At 42.4% G+C, this 20,812-nt stretch overlaps 1 protein-coding gene across 4 annotated transcripts in view; it reads left to right on the top strand.

Annotated features, from left to right (window-relative positions):
* The window catches only part of DPF3 (double PHD fingers 3), a 162,748-nt gene that overhangs the window by 133,509 nt on the left and 8,427 nt on the right, over positions 1-20,812 (top strand). The gene's annotated exons all lie outside the window — the stretch shown is intronic.

The raw sequence follows: 20,812 nt of genomic DNA on the forward strand, positions 1-20,812 counted from the left end.
GATTTTCAAGAGACCCTTGAGTGAACTTTGTTGTAGGAGTAAATCCTGTGGATTAAATTGTCTTATGAGTATGTGCCACATTCAAAATATGAGTATGTGCCTCTCATGAAACTTATTGAAGTTATGTGGGAGCAGGATCCAGCATTGTTTACAGTCAGAAGTGAAGTCTATAAACAGATTTAGTATATAGGTTATGTCTTCCTGTCATAACACTGGTGAAAATACTCCTGGAGCAGAGGCAAGATTAGGTTCTAAGGTTGTGTTTTTACTGATGCGTATAATGCCAACAAATAGCGTGAAATCATGACCCCGTTTAAATCAAAGGGAAAATAGACATTTGTATGGGCAGTGCGTAGTCCTTAAATTGGAGATTTTTGATACCAGAATAAAAATCTCAGCCTTTTAATGAAGACTTTGGATACATATTGTTCTAATATGTGAATGAAGCCTGCTCAAACGGATCCCTCTTCTTTTTTCTGGGGGTAGCACACTACTGTCTGTGAGAGTTCTTTCAACTTCTTTTTCTTTCCATAAACCTTAAAAAAAAATAAGAGAGGATCCAGTTGTGGAGCTTGCCTCAAATTCTTTATTGACTTTAGGCCTAGAATAATCAGTGGCCAGATTCTGCTCTTAGGTACATGGATGTAAATCCAGAATGATGCTATTGATGTTTAGATTATATTAATAATCTGCCCTCAGAATTAAGTGTGCTACAAAGTGTTACAAAATACCTCTGTGTGTTTATAGTGTAGAATAGGGAATGCAAGAGTTATGTTCACCTGTGAGGAGAAAGCCTTATTCGAGCTTTTTCCATATTGACAATCTTTTTCTGTTGCTGTTCTGTTCCTGCTGGTGTATTATAATCCATCAAGTGTCAAATCAATGATATTTTGACTTAACGCTGTCAATGAGAAGTGTACTTTAACTGATGAAAACATTCATTCATTCCACAACCAGTCCTTTTTAATCTGAAAGAACACAGCAGATAAATTTATAATATTTTGCCACTCTTCTATATTTACCAAAAACTCAAACTTCAGGTGGTTTCCAGAGGGGAGGCACAGGCATATTGGTATCTGCCAAAATCCCTGAAAGTGAGAGGACGTAGTTTGCTCGTTTGTATCATCTTGTGTGTGTGAGTAGTTAAACATATATCACAAATACATGTGCACAGATACATACACACCTATAGACAATACAGACATTAAAATGGAGAGCACAGCAGTCAAGATAGAAGACACTTCCTAACCAAGAATAGATGGAACCAGCACTTGCATGAATCTTACGTTGGCTCACTCGTTTCATACCGACCTTACTGTAAGCAGAGTCATATCCTTAAAGTCCAGTGGATTTCCTCTAAATTTACATTAGTGTAACTCAGAGCAGAATCTGGTCCAGAGATGCAGTTGTTCACAGTCTTCAAAGGAATACCATAAACCTGAAATCTTTTAGATTAAAAAAAAAGAAAAGAAAGGAAAAAAAAAGTTCAAACTGATTTCTTCTGTTTCTCTGCCCTTCAATCCCTGCACTTACATTTATGTTACTAGCATTACATTCTCTCCCTTAATTTCTTTTTCCTTCTGCTGTTAGTCTGTGACATGGCCATGTGAACAATAGGAAAAATAGAAAGGGAGCAGTACATAGAAATGTGCCAAATGCGCAGCAAACAAGGAACATGATTTCTAGCATCCATCTTGCATCTGTTTCTGGTGTTCATGTAGCAGTCATATCACACAGATGAGAAGTTAAAGAAAAGAGTTTTCATTTTATACGACCAAAGTATACTTTGGCCTGGAAAGACGCACAGGTGAAATAGACACTTGAATTATTAAGGAACTGAAGAGAGCTCAGTTTTCATGAGCTGAGGAACACCAAGTTCTGTTAATTTTATCTACTTTTTGCTGTCTGAGAGGTGGATGCTTACCACAGCTGGCACCAGCCAACTGCACATGGCTACTGGTGCAGTGATGGCAGCACAGGGCTCAGCATTTGCTGACTACTGTGTTTACTCAGCTTCTTGCACACTCTTGCAGCCCATTCTTAGTTCTGTGCTGCTGCACTGACTGTTGTCCTAGCAGCACCTGAGCTAGCTAGCTGAAACTTATCCAGATATATCTTTCTGAAGAACTTCAGTCACCACAATAACTGCAGAATAGACATACCCTAAATATAATTTTAGACATACTCTAAATATAATTTTTTCCAAGTGGAGTCCTTACCATTGTCTTTTGTGAACCATGCCTAACACATTCTGGGCTCTTCTGGAATACAAACAATAATCAGATGCCCATAATTCATTAAATCTTGATTTAGTTTCACAAATGCAGTTAGTATAACAATGCATACAGTCTTAATCCTTTCGCAACCTAACCACCCATCTTTGTGACAACTGGGTAGCGCAGTGCCCTCAGAAAGAAGCCACAGCTCGCACAGTGCATAAGGCTGCCAGCAGACATTTATTACAGATGGCATACAAAAGTACCCATTACTGTTATTTATGCCATTAATGTGCGTATGGACAGTCAAGCTAGTCCTGTAATGTGTAGTAATGTGTATATGGACAGTTTAAGCTAGACCTGAGGAAGGAAGAAAGAAAGGAAGCAAGGAAAAATAAATTCATTGTTATGGAGACCAGAGCGGTCTTTGAATTCCTCAAGATATCATATTAGACTGAGATAACCAACCTGAGGAGAAATCTACTTCTCACGGTTTAATTAATTAGGCTGAGCAGTGGTACTGGCCATAGGAAGGTTGTAAAGCAGTGTTAACTGTGAATATTGAATGGAGAGTTGATATGGAAATGAAATATTGTCAGGGTAGGCACTGCTGGAGTGAAGACTGGGAACAGGGAAAGAAAGTTGGTCAGCTCGTAAGTCAAAGATAAAGCAAAGCCAAGGGGCTGCTTGCATGAGACCCTCTCAGATTACAAGAAAATGGCACTACTAATGAGGCAGAACATACATAGGAGGAGGTTTCATAAATGCAGTGGGGAGGAAAAAAAAAAGAGGGGCCTGACATCAGCATAGCCGGGTCAGAAATGAGGAAACTGCACAGTGCCAATTGTATTCTCAAAGACACATAAGTCCCAAACCAAACTAGGAAGGCATAAAGAAAGTGAATTCTATGTCATACCTGAAAAATAAAGTCATCTTTGAAATGAGAAAGAACTGTGATGCTCTGTATTCCCCAGCGATTTCAGCAGTTCAATGAGACCTGCTGTTCTGAGCTTTATAAGAAGGAGATCTTTGAAGGTACAGTCCTTCAACTAATCACAAGCCTGGCTCTTGCAGTCCACATCCAAAGACGTCCTTCTTATTAGAGGAAGGTTAGCACAAGTCTATCCGTAGATTCTCCTGAAACTTATATGTTTCCACACAAACCACATCCCAAAATAAAACTACTCCGATGTGGAATGTGAATAAAGGAAAGTTTCATCTCAGACCCCAAATTCAGGCTTACCCGTGTTTGTTTAATCATGTGAGCTATGTTCTCTGGCCCCTTTCTACTGCTTCATACTAAAGGATTTTAGAAAAGGCACAGAATTTCCTGAGCCATCCTCTGCAAATTGATTCACAGATGGGAGCAGGTGGAAATAAGGAAGTGACGGGCTGCTTGAGCAGCTGATTTGTGGGAAGAAAGGCTGTGTAAAGTGTGCATAGATCCTTAGCATATTCCCTTCTGTGGTACTTAGAGGACATGTTAGCAGGGGCAGATCTTATCTCTTGCATAAAAACAGTTTAAAATTTTAAGCATGATGATATGTATTGAGAAAGTTTTAAGAAAGGGATTCTGACATGACAGACAATAAAGGGAGACCATGAGGCATATGGCAGAATAGGGTTGGAGCTGTTTTACTTCACTTTGCATCTCTTCCACCCTGGTGACCCCAGGTTTGTGGGTTGGATATTTATTTCTTGTATATGTAATATACTTGGGATAACGTTACACATATGTGGTAAGGTCATGAATGATGAGGCTGGGCTGCTGAAACACGGTCCAGAGAGAACTTTGCCACTGGCTTCAGAAGGATTAGCACTGAGCTTTCTTAGCTATTGCTTTTATTGAATGAAACCTCCCTGTTAATACGCTTGCTAGTATGGTGTAGACAAGCTCTGAGACGGCCATTTGTTTCAACAGAATGTGTTATTAGAATCCCCTCCCCGCATTGTTTTGCCTTTGAGCTTTTACATTAGTTATTCATTTTGAGTTCCAGTGTGCCATTTTACAGTCCTCAGCTTAGGCTCTTGATTGAAGACAGAGACTCAGTTTGCTGCCTGCTGATGCGTGGAGCAAACCAGAGCTACACCCAGAGAGCCGCTGAGTCCAGGCTGTGCTAGGGCACCACTGCGTTCTCCTGGCTGCCTTGCCTTTCTTTGGTTAATTCTTTTAATGATGTTTTGAGATGGATCCTGAAATTATGATTCAAATACCATCAGACTGTGGAGCTTTCAAAACCTGGATCCTCAGACAATTTGCCTCTTTCACATGGCAAGCAGTTTTACTGAATCTACTCCTCAAGCAAACATTGTATTGACCCCACTGGGAGTTGTCTCATTATAAAAACTGAAAAATCTGCCTAGTGTGTTTTGTGCTGCAGCATATGTAGATGTTTCCAATAAATACCCATTTCTTATTTTCTTCTATTTTTTTCTTATTTGTATAAAATGTGTTGCTATGAGTATATGTAAAGTATGAGGCATATGCATGTGTTCATGCTGGCATGGGGTTGTTTTGACAAACCCTCACAGTGCAGGAATGTAGCCAGGCTGAATTTTTGCTGACTGAGCCATTACAATAAACCCTACCAACCTTTGTTCTGTTTGCCAGATATTTACCAGGGTTGAAAAAGCCCAACCTGTATAAATACCATAGAGTACTGAAACTGGGTTGGAACTTTTTTCATGTTCCTGTCTGATTTCCATGAGTGTTGAGTTGCCAACTTCAGAGGATGCAAGTTATAGTAACATTTAGAAAAAAAAAACAACACAAAAACAAACCATGACAGGTGTTGCAATTTCAAGATCTGATACCTTGTTAAGGGGATGCATCCAGTTCATATCATAGAATTATTCTTTCTGTCACTGGTAGCTCCTAGGATTTTGGACCTTCACATCATCCAGAACTGATATGAGAGGTGTGGGGAAGGTGTGGGGGGAGGCCCTCCCATTTTGTGGAAATAAACGTTTTTTTTTTTAAGCTCAGGAGCTTCGTGGTATACAACTTAGTCCATTCATGGATTAAATTAAATGCAAAATGCAAATTTTCATGTATTTCCAGAAGTTATCATGTTGCTGCTGCCCCTGTGCGTATGGTTCAGAATCCTAAAAACGTCTTCTGTGCAGTGCTGCATACACTCATGGCTCTGTACAATTAATTAGCAATATAGCAGTGTAATCAGAGCAGGATTTCATAAGCAAAAGTCTTAACCTCTAGTGAAGAGACAGCTATATAAGCTGGTTGATGAAGGTTATTTAATGACGTTCACAGTAAGAAAGATTGACAACATTTGGTGCCTTTCTTTTGGATGTGATCCTTCATATCCCATTTGTTTGCTTCATATTTACTTATAGCTCCCCCAGTCAGTTGAAACTGAGTCTGTCGAGCTATGTTTTCAAAGCACTAGAATGCAAACAGTGTTGGAAGGTTGGTTTGTGCTTTTTCTGTTTTATTCTGAGCAGTTGCTTTTGTTGTCTGGTTTGTTTAGTTCTACTTTCTATTGCCTTTCCCTCTGCAGTCAGCCCTGCCCTCATGGACTCCAGCATCCTTCAAGCAAGACATTTCAGAAGAAGGCCGGGAGAAGCCAGGATGCTTTGATACTTCTCCTTGCCCTGACCCTTCCGTACCTGTTTCATCTGGCACAGGAGCCTGGACTGCGGGAAGCCGGCTGCCAACTGTTCAGAGAAGTTCTGGGGATGCCCTAAGCTGGTGCAATACAAAGAATTTTTTTAAAGTCTTGATTTCACTTTCTTTTAAGCATGTGTATAAACCCAGGTCAAACTGGAATTGATCTACAGTAGAACTGACTGAAAAACAAACAAACTGAAAAAAGACTTAACTATTTTATTTATTTCAATATTTAAGAGAGAAAAGAAGTGCTGAAGTTGCACAGTATTTTTGTTTGAAATACATTTTACTTCAAATTTTAAATGCAATTTTGTGAAGACATGAAATTTTAAAAAGCACTTAATGTAAAATAAAGACTGAATATTTACTTTAAGGAAAAAACTTTTTTTAAATAACGAAAATAAAGATCAACTCTGCTCTCTCTCTTACTTTAAAGAAGCCATTCATACATGTGCTGGGTATCTTTGTTTTTTGCAAATTGGATGTGGTAAGTGAAGATTGTTCTGGTTTACTTTCTCCTTAATAATATCCTGTTAGATGCTTAAAACTTACTTTGCTGTACTTGTGTTAGGCACAAATCTGAACAAAAACTGTTGAAAGAGCAAAGATCAGGCTCAGTGGCTGGATTTTTTTGTTACCATGTTTTGTCCAATTCAAAGGACTGTCTTCTCCCAGTAGGATTGATGTGTCTCTTCCGCACAGTAAAGCAGGTTTTCACTTGAGCAACTCTGTGAAATACTTCTGCTGAAAGAGGGCTTTGCAAAAATGAAAACAACTCTGTTAATTCCCCCCCCCTTGTAATTCCTCAGCTGATTGTGAGTTGGTTGTAAGGAAAGTAAGTGTTCAAATGCTCTTGCATGGAGCTTCCTGTTGAAGTCGAGGATGATGCTTTGTGTAGAAACCTTGTGTATTTCATCCTGTTATTAAGAAGTAGTGGTCTTTGAAAAATATAGAGGTGCACCTGCATTTCAGGAGTGAGCAACAGGGGTTGCTCAGCATTAGAAGAACGTGAGTTCCCACAGCTGCAGTCCTAAATTATCCGGGGAGGAACATTCACAACCCTCATTCTGGGTTGTTAGCCATCTTCTCAGTGAAACAAGTTCTGCTTCACGCGAGCACTGGGGGATTTTGTTGGCTGCCAAATCTGCTCACAGCAGATAGTGCAGGACTGTTCTCTGTCAGGTGTGGTGCAGGGTAGGAAGGATGCAGGATAGCCTTGTGTCTTAGGAGAAGGGTATTGGACTTGGCTCTGAGATTACCTATCCTCTGTGGCCAGGTGTACCTATTGGGATAGACCCAGTGTATAGTTAGAAAAAGTGTTTTTGTTAATGTGGATTGTGTTGGCTTTTTGAGTGAAAAAGCAATGTCACAAAAAAATCATCCTGAGTAGGTGAAGCTGACAGAGAGCCTGATCCTGCATCATGTTTCTTGCGCACCTAAATCTCAAACTCACCTCGTTGAGAGATTTTTATGTGTCAGTAGCAGTGGATGTTGTCCCATGCTCCCTTCCCCTTCTCCTGCTCCCTCCTGCATAAAGACAGGGCCAAAAATAACCATGTTAAATCTTTGGTAAACCTGAGTCCTGCTCCCACTAAGTCGAATGGCAAAATCCATGTCATAATCAGGCTCTTTAGCAGAATGGGTTTGCTTTGTTCATTTTGCTGATTTCTAAGCTTGCAGTGGTGAGCTGCCTCTAGAGGAAAAAAGAAATCAAATTTTATTTAATCAAAATATAACAAAACGCACAACTGTAATGAAGATTTGCAAACTGTAGGGTCTGTATTCAGTTTGTGTAATATTCCTTTCAAATAAAAGTTCTGCTTCCAATGCCCCTACTGTATATTCCTCTGTAAATATTACATTATCAAACCAATTCCACAGGGTCTTTTTTAGTGCAAATAATCTTCTTTTAAAGAGATATTGTTGAATAACGTACTTGTACATATACTTTTCTAAGCTCTCCATTGTTTATAATACTTTCTTTGAAGCTTAAAATAAAACTTCCTCCTCTATTGATTTTGTTTTTCTTTACCATTTTGTAAATTATGACTTTTGTCCCTGGATTTTGTTTTGTATTTCTTAATGAAGCTTGAAGTTAACCAAAACTTCTCTTCCTTTTTCTCGTATACTTCCTTTTAACCCTATTCAGTGGACTACAGAAATTGGTTCTGTTATGTGCTATAGTGAAGGCAGGCAGGAAATAAAATACTGCTTTTGTGTAGGACTCATTTTGGTAGTATTTCCTGTGACTTGGTGGCTGTAGAAGATCTTCCTCAATGTGTTTGTGTTTTAATAACCTTCTTTATGAGATTAATAGAGTTGCAGTGAGGTAATTTAGACTCAAAGGTAGAGTCTAAAGTATATTATGCTCTTTGTATGGATTTTAGTGACATCGCCTTATAGAGACGCGACCCTACCTATGACACTTCTAATCCAGTCACTGGAGTAACTGGCTGCCAGAGCCAAAGCTGTGGTTCCCTTTGCTGCATTTCACAGTGCAGGCATGAAACCTCCCTTTCCCTTTACACATGTAAGATTAGTAGTGTGGTCGTATAGGATGGGAAGAGAAAGAGGAAATACTGTTTCAGATTAGATGCCCTCTTTTTAAGAAAAGCCATGTTTCCTCTTCCCTAATAGACCTGCTGTCATTTTTTTAAGTTCTGTTGTCTTTCCTCTGCCTTACCATCGATTGCTCTGCTGCCAGTAGTGGCTATAGATGGGCTTTTTCATTTTGGCAACTGCTTGCAAAAATAGCAGCAGGTATGTAGTTTTTAAGAGATCTGATGTGGGTACAGAGCCTTTAGAGTAGTGGGGAATAAAAACACAGCAGAACAAACAACAAATAAGTCCTAAAGAACACTGCAGAAATGAATCCAATAAGGCAATATAGAAATTATTGTAAACCCCTAAGAATTGTATAACATGAACTCCTACCTTCATGATTTTTAATGTTTCTGTCTTGGAGTGTGTCTTTACATCAGAGAGTTAGCTATTTCCTATGAAGTTTTATTTTTCACATGTGTAATCTTACTTTCCATTAGTGTTTTGTTTCTTCACTCAGCTGGCCAGAACATGACTTGAAAACTTCACTGCCTACCTTCAGACCTTATCTTTACCTGTGCGAGGCCCTTTGCAGATTTACTGAAGGAAGGAGGAATCCAAAAGGCGATTTCTGCTACCCTTGCTGTCCTGTCACTGTGGCTCTTGGAAACCTCTTCAGGATCTGACAGAGCAGCTTGTGGGCTGCTCGCTGGCTTGTCCTGAGCCGTTCTGCAGCTAAAAAGGTCTTTCTTTCCTTTGCACGGTTTGGGCATTGGGGGCCAGAGACAGCTGAGGAGGCGGGATAAGGTGCTAGCTGTATTTCTGAGCCGTGCTGCGAAGGTAGCTGTGATGCTTCCTGAAGAGTGCATACTGATGTTGCTAGTTTTAAAGCTTCTAGTAACTTCCAGTTTCCTTTCTGCGATTTGCTCTCAGATATTCTTACAATAATCTAAACTGTATGCCTACAAAACTACTTTTCCAAAGAGACTTGATGAGGGGGCAAGCAATCTTCCTGCCCTAAGGCAGTGTTGGAAGGGAAGATGTGTGGTGACAGATTCTGAGCCCCTGGCCATTGCTGCTTTTGTTCTTCTTCTAGCTCCTCTTGAGCTTTCTGCTGTGCTGCACAGGACAGAGAGACACAGATGGAGGTTGGACTGAGGGCAGAGCTGGATGGTGACAAATCAAAGAAAGGAAAGTTGAAAAAAGGAAGGAAGGAAGCTGCTCATGGCATCAAAGCACTTTTCTTGTTCAATAGGTCATCTCCCACTCTTAACTCAGTTGTCACATTCATTGTTCTCAGTGTGATGGATACACAGAGCAGAGCTAAACATTTCTGCTAAGGTAACCAGGAGTGAAAGGGTACATTGAAACTGGCCTTTATGGATGGCTGTCAACACCTTGTTTGGATGAATGGGATCCTTCCCACCACAGCACAGCTATTGCTACAGGCTGTCAGACTCCAGAGAACAACTGCATAGGTCTTACTTCAAATGTTTTTGTGCTTTTTGTTTATTTCCTCCCACCCTCCCTTCCCCTCTCTCTCTCTCTCTCTCTCTCCATAGGCCAGGAAATACAAATGTTATAAAGGAAAGTTTTAATTCTGCAGAAATTATCTGGACAGAAAAAAATACCACTGTTCCGTCATCCCCAGAGTAGATTTCTTTGTCATGCTGCCTAGGAAGTTGTCATATTTTCCTGTATGGAGAAGGGTTCTTGCTGGTGAGAATCAGGTGTGGTAGAAGGGGGAAGTAAAAGTGCTCACCAACCCTGCTGCAACTGCTGGGTGTACCCACAGCCACGGTTCCCTGGAATGAGGTTTAGCCGAAGGCTGACAAAACCGAGAGCTGCAGTTCTGAGTTTTCCTAGTAAACTGACAATGGAATTGGCTTCTTTGCTTTGACCTGAGCTAGTACACTGCACTGGTTTAAATGACATAGCCTTTTCAGTTCCCCATCCCATCCCTAGTGTTGAAGATGGATCAGTAGGACACCCACTACCTAATGCATAAGTAAGAGAGCATACAAGCATTGACTACTCAGCCCTCTGCTTTGGCTGAGCCTGTCAAAATTGTGGCCTGATGTGTTATAATCTTTGTTGTCCCTTGGAAATTGTTGTAAAATTGTATTTCCTTTGTTCCACCAAAGCTGGGCACTTGTAACAGTTTAGTTCTATGTTTGATTTTAATGAGTAAAGCTGAGAGCCATCCATCTGTGGCATCTTAATTTCACCAGTATATTTTTTAAAACCTGACTGCATTTTTTTTTTTGCTGTTTCAGCATGCGCTCTTGCTGTGTATCTAGAAAAAAAATATTATATCTGTTATTTGATGAACTTTTCTTCCCGTATTCAGTAATTCTTCGTGATTCCATGATGTGTGCACCACGATGGGAGAAGCACGGCATTTACCTATAAAAAGTACAGATTTCTGAAGTGTTTGTTGTTGCTGACATTGCTACCCAGGATATAACTAGAAACAGTTTTGTTTGATGTTGTCTAAGATAGCTGTAGTAGTTCTGCATGGCCTACAAACCAAATATTGCACTGCTATGGAAAAGGCAATATACTTTGAACATTGAAAGCTGGGTGGTGGGCTGAAGGTCTCAGAACTACTGCTACCTGCTGGAGAGAGGCAGCTGCTCTGGAGAGCTTGCAGAAGGGTACGTCCTCTTTGGGAGCCCAGCTGATGGACGGTCCATCTTGAACAAGAACAGACGTAGCTTCCCTTTAATGTCTTATGCTGAGTGTTTTTCTTCAGAGAGTGGCATTTTGTTTCTCAGTGCTGTTCATCTTCCATCACAAATTCTCAGTAAGACCTTCTAGTTTATCTCCAGAATTGCATAATTATTAAAAGTCATTCTTCACTTGGGCTGAAGCCCCTTCTTATTATGCTTCTTCAGTCTTTGCTGTTAGTGGCCTGGTGTTGGAGATCTTCATTGTAGGTTGCAGGAGGAGAAAGAACATGACCAAATCTTTCAGATACGGCCATCTTTTTTTAAACAGAGCAGAGATTTTAAATAATGCTGGAGTGAGTTTTGTCAAGCATTGCTGAAGACTTAGCTTACTAATTTAGATTTCTTTCATGTACCAACAGCCATTAACTCCTTCATATGAATTCAGGGGCCAGTACCGAGGCCAACTCTCAAGTTGAGAGGTAATCACTAGACAGGAAGCAGCTAGAAGCTATGCTGTCACTGAAGGGGTACTTTTATTTTAGCATAAGATAGCCTTAGCTTTCCAGTTCATGTAGCACGTTGTATGGTGGAGTTTACATAGGGTGTTTTTGAGCCTATGTTTGAGAAATTCACTTTCCACTGTTGGTGCAAATCATGTTTGCTTCACATCGGTGCTCTGCTGGGAGTGGCTTAAATCTGTTAAACTGCACTACAGTTTTTCTAGCCCTTTCCTCAGGCTCAACAACTTATTTTAGCATGCAGTGGATTCTGCAGCTGGGTCTTGGCTCAGAAGTCTCGTCCATTGCCGGGATACCTGGGTTTGGGCTTCTTAAAGAAGGTCCCAGCTCTTCTCAGGAAGGCACACAGGGACTGGACTGTGTTTGCATCTCTGAATATGCCCATCAGCCTGGAGGCTTAGGAGAGTTATTAACTATCCACAAGCTCTATCTGGTTTGAATTCAGATTGCTGTTGTACTCTTCAGTCATCCAGATGGCTCAGAGCCATAGTATTCCTTCACCTGGAGAAGAGGATCTTCCCTGGGCTAGGGAGCTTCAGTTCCCTTGCAAGGCCAGGTCAGCCTCTTCTTTTTCAGATCACCAAGACCACATTCTCACTTCTGTTAAGGATGAGATTTTACAGGTATTTAGAGATGTGGTAGAAGAAAATGTAGGGGAATCTCCTAATGATGTATACACCCATTAGATTCCTCTGTGATTGTTTAGGTGCTTGCACCTGGATTTATGTTGAAAAGAGCTAGTCCTCATTAGGCTCAGTGCAACTCTCACTGAGAATTGCCAGAGAGCTCTTGGGTAATTGGATGCCACCTCATCGTGAATGTTGCAGGTGATGAACGCCCTCAGTAGCTGTGAAAGGTGCCCAGGTCAGACCAGCAATGCAGGAGAGGACTTCCCAGCCCCCTTGCTGTTGCCAGAACCACCAAGCAGCAGTCCTGCTAGCTAGCACAGCAGCCAGCTCAGAGCAGGGGCAGAGGACTTAACAGATCCCAGTAGTACTGTGGAAGATCATTTTCTGGCATTACATAGAATAATGTTCTACTTTCATATAGCCTCTATTAAGCAATTCCTCTGGTGTTGAAAAGGAACGGGACGAGTGAACTGTTTAATGAGGGACACTTGTGTCCACTGCAGTGGAACTAGCTAATTTCTTGTTTCATCGGAAGTGATATTTAGCTGCTAGGAAATAAGGGTTGCGTAGGTAAAAGCAATGCTGCTCATTTGTTACAGGTTAAAGAGTGCCCTGCACTTGGGCTTTTTTAATCTAATGTCTACAAAAACAAATGATGGATTTTTATCTGGTCTTTTTCCACTGAAAAACAAAACAAAACAAAAAATCCTACTGTTTTGGTGTCTCTGGCATTATTTTGTTACAAAGTGACTCAAAAGGGCTGTTGAAAGTACTGAATTGAAAAGTACCGTGGTGAGGAGAAATGATTTTGGTTTGATTCAAAACTAAATGTGTTCTATTTTTCTGAATGGAATGACCCTTTTCCTTCCTTTCCCACTGCCAAGTGGGCTCTGACTTGAATGAAACATTTCATTTGTGAGTATTTTTTCCTCTCTTAAAAACAATTAAATGGAGCTCACTTTTAAAGCAAGGTACTCTTCCAAAATGAAAGTAAAGCTTTTTGTTTGTAAAATACTGGCACAAAATGTCTCACCCTTTCTGAAAAAATTGTTTCTGCCTCTGCTGTTTCTTAACCCTTTCTCGCCTCAGATTTTCTTTTGACAAAAAGCACTTCGTTCAAATTCAGGTACTTATTTAGATATTTAGATCACCCTGGAATTGCATTTTTTAGAAACTAAACTCATACTTTTCACTGCCTTTTTCACATAGTGGGTACGTACCAATGCTCTGCAGCATGTAGTGAGCTGCTACTTCCCTTGGTATTGACGTTGCTGGGATTTTGATGGGGAAGTGAAAACTGGCTGCCATATTGATGAAATCTCTATTAGAGCTTAAAAATTCCTAACCAAACAGAGGGCTTAGCAAATGTAGAAGGGAAAAATCAGTATTCGATGGGATTTTTCCAGCTTCTAACACTGCAATGCCAACAATGGAGAGTTTGTTAAGAAACTCTGCTGCCTATTCTGTAGCTGAAAGAGCTTTAAATCAATGGGGGACTGAAGTAGCTTGCTTTAAATTGTTTGTGTTTAGTTGAGTGAGGCAGTCCTAGTTATGTCTGAATATACAATCATACAACTGCATTAGCAACAGAGTAAATTATGCTTGTGTGGGAAAGTCAGACCTCTTGCATTTATAGTGTGTTTGTGTGGGTTATCAACCATCTACTCATCATGTGCTGAATTTATTTACCTGGAGGGTATATAGTTACCTCATGCAATAGCCTTGAGGTCACTGTCTATGCAATGGCATGGTGTCTTCTGCGTAGTTAAGTTTATTTAATATTAAAACAATGACAATTAAATATTTTCTCTGGAGTTTGCCATTTGATTTGAAATTCCTGGAACCATTCTGGTAGTGAATTAACCTAGACTTGTTCTTCAATCATTCTAGAAAGTTTGTCCGGAGATCAGTACCACTCTCCTTTTCAGCTCTCCCATCCCCTCCTCTAACTCACCTGCGTTAACCCAGCCTGGCCTATTTCCAATGGGTAGTGGCTCTTATCAGCCTATGGCTGAAGCCACCTCTGCAGTTCTCCACGAAGCCCTTGGTGCTTGGGAAGGACTGCAACTGGTCTCTGCGAGTGCTGCCTCAAGAATATGGTGTGCTGGGCAGCACCGACCGTCCCTGCAGATATGTGCTGCTCTCTGGCTGTGCCAAGAGAGCCATTTAACACCAGGAATACTGAGGAAGGACCAGGTGTCTTGTCAGCAGCTGGGGCTGAAGATTTCAAGCAGGTAGCAGAGTCCTTGTTTGCCCTAAAGGAAGGGGAGGAGGGGCAGAGCTTATATCTTGCTTTATGGGGGGGGAGGGGAGGGGGGGAGAGTTTAATGGAGTTTTTCATGCAATCCTCTAGTAGAAGGCTATTCAGGCTGCTGTTTCCCTAGCATTTTAAATAGCACCCTACTCCTCTCATTATAGCGGGAGATTTTGGCTCTCCCAGGGGGGAGGAGATGTTCTAAATGGGCTGCCAGGGAGGTGGATTTAATGCACTAGGAAGAACTGGCTTCACCAAGTTAAAAAGCAAAACAAAACCCAATCCTCCACTCCTATTTTTAGTGTTTATGACCAAGTATTTTTGCTTGGTTGCTCATTTTGAAAGGGTTTAGTGAGTCTGCCAGTTGATTGAAAGCTCTGTGGTGTGTGAGCTGGCCGGGCCGGGGAGCCCGCAGCGCATGGCGATGAGGTCGGAGCTGCCTTGGAGTTTTTTTCCACTGCAGTTTGTTGAAGGGTAACGAAAACGTCCCCCAGGCAAAAAGGGGATGTTGGCTTTCCAGGTTGCAGTGATTCATCTTGTCTGGATGAGCAGCCTTCCTCCCTCCCGCTCCCCCATTTTCATCTCATCTACCTCACCCCTGCTTCTCTTCACAGCCGAGCGCAAACCTGCCCCATGTGGCATGGGCTGCCCAGCTAGGAAGGCCTCCGGCAGCTGCCCCCGCTAGGCCTACCTGCTGGCCAGCACTCGCATTTGTTGCCAGGGTTCCCGGCCAGTTTGTGCTTTATAAATGGGTTTATTCTCGTTATTAGAAGCTGCGTCCCTGGCATATGGAGTCCGTGCAGCGCCTGCAGGCAGGTTTCCTTCCTGTTGGTGTTGGTAAGCAGCCCAAGTGCCTCCTGGCAATTAGCAGATCGTTACCCATGAAGCTGCGCGGTGATGCAGCCTGGTGGGTTTTCTGGAGGTCACTCTGACCTAATTCACCCCCAGGAATCGTACAGCGCTGGCATGACTTACCAGTGCATTAACGAGCTGATGCTTCGCTACGAGGTTATTTGAGTGCTTCCACATTATGCTTCTCTGGGAAGAAATAGCCATTTTGTCTGGCAGCCAACGGTGTCTGACAGGGGCCAGTGTGGAGAAGGAGGGAGCGGAGCTGCCTGGTGGGGCACAGCAGGCACAAGGAATTTCCTTTGGGGTTAGGCATGGGATCCGTTTCTGACCCCCTGGGTTGCACAGGTGCAGAGTTTGCTGCGTGGCTTCTGCCTTATCGCAGCCTCTCCGCACCGAGCAGAGCAGAGCCCCTCAGGTGGGAGCCTGAGTGCCCATGGCTCTGCCCCACCGGTGGCTTTGCAGCGTGGGGAGGCTCTTTTCAAATAGTTTTCCTGTAAGATTTGTGGCATATACTACTGATGGAATGCTGTGGGATAACTTAGTTGGACTACCATGCCTTCGGGATGGCTTGCATACCTCACTCCTGCTTCTCAATGTGTGTGCCCTATAGAGGTCATCCCCAGCTCCCACCCAGTGCCTCCCACTGCCCTCTGCCAGGCAGAATTGCTCCATCCTGGCCTCAGCTAATCTCTGTGGGCCCAGCTGTGCCTGGATGTGCATGGTGCCTTCACTTTGTTTAGGCATATATGCCGGCATTGCGCCCATCTTTCCTCCTGACACACCTTTGTAGTCAAGTTTCTTTGTCCCAGTGAATGTTCTTGATGCTTACCAGCATTTTATGTGGTGGTGTTGTGTAGTCAGAGCTAGGAGCGAGTTGCACGGGGAAGCTGGTGCCCAACTCTCAGCCAAGGCTGAGAAATTATCCAGCCATTGCCCCGAGTTGTGGGGTGTTGTGGTAGGAGCTTGCTCCTGCTGTGCCCTTTGGTGTTTGCGTGGCCAAAGCAACAGCAGGGGACTGCAGCGGGAAGTGCTGCCTTCAGCACACACAAACGTTTTTTAACTTCATCAAGATCTCTGGTGTAATCGCTTTCAAACGCCAGGCTTGTCTGCTTTCCGTTCCCATTGACTCCAATTATACCTGCCTAACTGAGGCTGGGACCGACCCAGTATCTTTTGCACAGGGGTTTTATTTGTCTCTTGGGCTGGCAATTAAAGCAGGTTCTCTCCTACCGGTGCTGAATATTTGAGCTATCTGTAATTTATGTGCCTGTTTTTGCTGGAATGGGCAGCACTGAAGAGTGAAGCAATGCCTCCTGTGTGTGGATGCAGCAGTGTGCCCCGTGTTTGGGCCTGCTCCTTTCCAGCCCTGTCCGCACCAGGCAGGAAGGCTCCAGGGACAGGAAATGAAGTGATAGGAGCTAGAAGCTCTGCCACAGCTGAAAGGTTTCAGAGCTCCATCAATTATTAAAGGAGTTAATTCTTCCAGAATTACTGGCATATTGCGGCATATTAGAGTAGAGGAAAGTTGGTCTTGGACCAATCAGACTGACCAATATATGAACCAAGGCCCACAAGTCCTTTCAGACTCACCTCTGTAGCAGCACCAGCAGCAATGGGCCACAAAACCTTGGACACTTGGGGAATCAGCCAGGTTCACTCATTTCCATGTAGAAATTCACATTGGCAATACTGCCTCTCCTCCTTTTATGGTTTAATAGTGAAACCCAATGGTGCCTGCGAGCGAGACTTCCTTTGTTTCTTGTTTGCTTGTTTTTCTTAAAAGGCTGAGTTCAGCAGGGCTCTGCTGTGAAGAGGGGGAGGCCGGAGCTCCTCATCTGCAGCCTCTGGGGTCCACCCCTGCCATTGCCTCAGGGAAACCTGTTACATTTTTCTGCATGAAGTACTCCGGCTTCCCCAAATCACAGAGGTAGCAAGGCAGTTGGTGCTGTGGATCCTCACCCTACACATGCTTCCAAAGACTTCTGTTTACGAGCACTTGCACTCGAGCAGGCAGGCATATGTCCCTGCATCATAGTGCCTCGGTGTTGCCAGACGGGAAGGGCCAGGAAAATGCCAAGATCTCCTTGTCCTCATCCCTTAGAAATGCTTGGTCTTTTTGTCAGAGCTGCAGCTCCTGGAGCCCTGGGATTCTGGCAGCCTTTTGGTTTGGTTAGATGGTTTGATTTTTTAAGGACCTTCTCTAATCCTTCTATTTGCTTGGGAACTTTTCAAAGAGGAACCCTAAAAGGCTCAAGAATTAAAATGCAAATAAAACGTACTTTTAATAATCTACTGATTGGCAAACTTGGCTCGGAGTTTTTGAATGTGTGGGGTTGTTGACGCCAGATATCTGTAAGCATGCTGAACTGCATTTTCAGGTGGACAATGTAGGGCTACAGTTTTATATCACAACCAAAAAAACATATCCCTTATTAGAATTACAGGTTATTTTCCCCTTTTTTTTAATGAATAACAGTAATAATTCTGTCTGATGATGGCAGTGGTCATAGCAATGCTTATTCAGTCTTAGGAAGAGGAAATTTTGCAGTTTCTGTGCATGCATGTTTGGATGGGGTTCCTGTGTCATTATATCTGTAATATGTATTTATGGTTGTTTAAAGACCTGAATAGTTTATGGAATAAATTCTGACATGATATAGCCAGGAGCCCTGTGGGTTTTCATTATGCTATTGATTAAAAAGCCTACGACTACACAGTGAAGATAAAGGAAGGAATTGGGAACTGGGTGAAAATTCCTTTTGCTCTGTATAAATAATTTCACATTTGTTTTTTTTTCAAAAAAGGAGTCTTTGCTTATTTTTTTTCCTCAAGATAATCTCTGCCTTTGTTTGAAAAAGGTTATTGATTGGATTGTTAACTTAAATAGTCTGTGGCGGGTGTGACAGAGCACATGGCTGCAATTAATCTTGTGATGCAGAATCCATTATTGAAGAAGCACTAATGAGCCATTCGCAGGCCTTCGCTGGTCACAGAGCGCCTGGGAGCAGCAGATTGTTCCTGCCCTTTAATGTCAGTTTTGGTCTTTAGTGTTACACAGCCAGCGTAAGCAGAAGAGATTTTTAGATTTTTTTTTAGGGCATTTCTGTTTAAATTCTCTGTACCATCAGCCTGCAATTGCGCCGCATGCAGGAGTCACAAAATGGTGGTTGAAATGCTTTCGCCCCCCGCTCCTCAGATCAGATGTCCAGTGGACACAGTGTACAATTAAAGCCAGCGGCATGTGAAACACGGATGTCACCGTAAAATATTGTCTCAGTCGCAGGGTTCAGATCCAGATGAGAGTTTTGACAGAGATGGGGGAGCATTCAGGGCTGATCTATACTTTAAAATATTGCTTTAAGACAAAGGGATGAGCTGTTGGAAACCTGCTAGCTGCAAGTTTTATTGTCTCTGTTGTTTATAGCTATTGCAGCATAGCAAAAGTTTAGGTAGAGAATAGTTATGGTAGATTAGAAACTGTCGATGTTAACATATCACCTTCTCCTTCAGCAGAACTACTCCCTGGATGTATTTTAGAGGTTTGTCTATTGACTTCAGTGACACCATAAATATGTGTTACTTCTGCCTCCTGTTAGATCCGTGGAGCTGATACAGACATGTGAGAGTGATCGGGAGTTTGCCAGGGCTGAGGCACCACCTAAATTATTAACCACGATCCTGCTGCAGACTCTCTGCTGCACACCTTAACCATATTGAATGCAATTTATCACAAGATTAGCAAAGCAGTAGTATTTTTTTCATCCTGACCAAATAACCGATGAAAGTAAGCAAAAAAGCCTTTCCAGCTCTCTGGCTTGTGCGCTACCATAGTATCTGTAACTGGAACCACATTTTTGACTGCTCTTTGTGTGAAGTAAAATTGTTCACAAGCTGAACTAACCTTTATATTTTTTAAAAGAGTTCAGATCTAGCAACAGAAGCTTGTTATGTGAAGCTATAGGGCTTTTTCCTCAGGTATTCTACCACAGAGGGAATGCCAGGATACGGAGCAGGGATGGTGCTCACTTATACAACTCCAGGAAGTCTTGGATGTGAATTTTCTCATAGGTATGGAAAACACTGCTTTTTCAATCAAAGTAACAGGAAAACAGAGGGATGGTGATGAAGGAGAGCAGGCAGGGCAGGAAAAAAGGATTTTCATGTCTTGAGTGTCTACTGGCATGCTTGCCGTACACCGCAGTACCTTATCAAGCTGCTGGCATAAATAAAAATAGTCTTTCCAACTTCATTAGGTTGGGGCCATGGTACCACATGGCATGTTATTTAATGTGAAAGAGGATCTGACTTGGAGGCTAAAGAAGATGTCCATGAAGCGTTCCTTTTGCCTTGGACAAGTAATGGGCCCTGGGCTAACAGAGAGTGGTCTGTGGCTATGCAGATATGTCTGTGGCCATTTTTTTGAGTCTCCTTTGTAGTCACAGCATTTGGAGAGAGAGACCAAAGAAGTAAGTTAGTATGTTTTGCAAAACATTCTCTCTTTGCTTCTAAAAAGCAGCCACAGTGGCCCTCACTCCACTAATAATATTTTCTAAGGAATCCTCAGCCCACAAAAGCCTGCTCCTTTTAGGCTTGGGGTGGGTGTGGTTCTTAAGAAAGGCTCTACAAAATAGGGTGTATCACGTCCAGAATGGGGCACCACTGATATGAGATGCAGCACAGAGAACGTGCAAAGGTATTTTTGAGGTGAGTGAGGAACTAGATAGTCAAGACTGATAGCTGGAAGGGAGCAGGAGTGACTGCGAAGGGACAGAGATAAAGCAGTGAACAGAACCTGACCTTCATGTCGTTTGAGAAAGGGGTAGGCTCTAGCTGGAGTCTGCAATGAGCAATGGGAGTATGCCGGCAAGTAAGCACGTGAATGCATGTATGCATTTAACTTTATTTATGTAAGTTTGATTCCGTTCTTTCTGTTTCTTTTCAAATGTGACTGAAGCTATTTAACTGATTAACTCGCACCCCTCTATGAGTTGTTTTCTTTGATATATTCCAGCGCTTCACAACCTTTCTAGATGCTGACTTGCAGCTGCAGGGATGAATCCCTCCCTGCTGTGTAGTGTGGCCCATTTGTTCTATTTACTGGTGTTGAAATGAGGTTCTGCATTTGCTGTAAATCAGATCCGGAGGATCATTTCAGTGTCATGTCAGGTTTTCTAGTTTGGTAGCATTAGAAATTACATGAGGTCCTCCCAGCCAGAAAAGGTCTCATGTCACAGAATTGCATTCTGGACAGTTGTGACTTCAGGGCCCCCAGAACTTCAGTTTGGACTTGGTTCTCAGTAAATCTCAGTAAAATCTGACTTCTGTTCTGTGCTGACATTTCAAGGGCTCTAAGAGTTAGTGATCTTCTTAGCAGGTCTGAGCTCATCGGTACTGTCAAAACACTTTGCTCAAAGGCTTAAAAAAGCGACATGAACAATGTCATTGGTCCCTCCTTCCTTAAATATCTCCTTTGTTTTCTGTTCATTTCTCTTAATAACTTTA

Source organism: Cygnus olor, chromosome 5, assembly GCF_009769625.2.
Source record: "Cygnus olor isolate bCygOlo1 chromosome 5, bCygOlo1.pri.v2, whole genome shotgun sequence".
In the NCBI taxonomy this organism is placed as follows: Eukaryota; Metazoa; Chordata; class Aves; order Anseriformes; family Anatidae; genus Cygnus; species Cygnus olor.